The sequence below is a fragment of the Egretta garzetta genome, unplaced genomic scaffold (genome assembly GCF_000687185.1).
Source record: "Egretta garzetta isolate BGI_Z169 unplaced genomic scaffold, ASM68718v1 scaffold251, whole genome shotgun sequence".
In the NCBI taxonomy this organism is placed as follows: domain Eukaryota; kingdom Metazoa; phylum Chordata; class Aves; order Pelecaniformes; family Ardeidae; genus Egretta; species Egretta garzetta.
The window spans coordinates 3,881,545-3,883,394 of NW_009258952.1; positions in this window are offsets into that span (position 1 = coordinate 3,881,545).

The following is a 1,850-nucleotide window of genomic DNA, read 5'->3' on the forward strand; positions in this document are numbered from 1 at the left end:
GCTCTCACCCCGCCCCACCAGCGAGGAGGCTGGGGGCGCACAAGGAACTGGGAGGAGATACGGCTGAGACAGCTGACCCCAATTGACCAAAGTGATATCCCATACCATATGATGTCATGGTCAATATATAAACTAGGGGAAAAGCTGGCTGGGGATCTGCTGCTGGGGAACTGGCTGGGCATCAGTCACTGGGGGATGGTGAGCCATTGCATCATGCATCACTTGTTTTGTATATTCTTTTATAATTTTTATTATATTCCCTTTCTTTTCTGTCCTATTAAATTGTCTTTATCTCAACCCATGAGTTTTACCTCTTTTTTTTTCGATTCTCTCCCCCGTCCCACTGTGGGGGAGTGAGCGAACGGCTGTGTAGTGTTTAGCTGCCTGCCAGGTTAAACCACAAAAAACATCCTACCTATATCAGTTTATTTCCCCATATTGTAAATAATAATTATTTCTTGGCTGAAAATCTATTTATATCAAATTTAATTCTGAGCCAATAGCACATTTATTAATGAAGAAAAAGCTAGAAGCAGAGGCTGACAACCAAGCTTTGGTTCTTAAAGAGTGTTTCGGAGAGGCGAACTATACAGCACTATAAACATAAGACACTTAAGAAGCATGAAGTTATATTTTAAATAATTTAAAGCAAATAAATATATTATGTAAATATTAAAAAATCCATATACATTTTAATAAGTGCATTGATTTTCAAAATGCTACCTGCAATCTTGCATGCTGAAACGTACGGTATGACTATCTTACCCATATGACAAGGCAAACTTCCTAACTTCTTTGATATTAGTTTAAATCCACTCTAATTCTGTTTGAAGCTAAATGTTGATTCATGTTTTTTTCAAAGCTGACTCTTTTTAAAGATGTCTACACTTGAACAGCCTACTGACATATCTGGCAGAGTCAGATGAATGCAGACACAATTCTCACTGAGCAGGCATTTTTAAACGGAGAAATCAGTATCGTTGAATGTTTGCAAGATCACTAGTAAGATGCTGTCTGCACTTAATATAAATATGTCCTCATCAAAGGAGGAAGAATTTAACAGGAGTAAACTAACCACTTGACTCACTAAGCTCATAAGGTCTGAATTGTCAGGTTAAGGTTTCCCTCACAGTGTCATCAACTTTATTTAATCAAATATATTTAATCATTATGTCAGCTCATTAGAATTAATAGAGTTAGGTTTTATTTTCCCCAAGTTTTTAGTGAGGTCTTCTTTCCATTGTGAAAACAACTATTACCATGAAAATTTACGTTTTCTCAATATTGGTTTTAACACACCTATGCCCAAAACACTGACAGCAAAGTGCTTTGAACTACACTGGCAACAAACATTTTTTTAAAAAATGGTGACAAATGTTTCTACAGTTTGTCTTGTGCAACTAACACTTTGACTTGTACAACAGGCTTTTCTCTCCTCTTTATATACCCGCTTAAAAGTTACTGACTATGCATGATAACATGATTTTGAAATATAGTATCTGTCTATATTTTGAAAATCAGAATCTAACTTGCCCAAGACAGAGAAAATTGCACTGTTGCAAGAGAGATCTGAGATGTTCTAACTACTCAAGAAATCTTGATCAAAGACATTTATAGTAACATTAATCTCTAGACCCACAGCACACAAAGACCACAATAAATTTCTTAATAAATTATTTACCACATTAAGTAGGTTTGGAAGAATATAAATGGAAATTCAACAATATCAATGGTCAACACTGGTTAATTTTAACAACTTCCAGTTTGTCCTCAAGAAATGTATGCCAGTTTCCTCATATCATTATGGTTTAGTTAAGCTGAGGATGGGACCATCCAATACACTTCCTGCT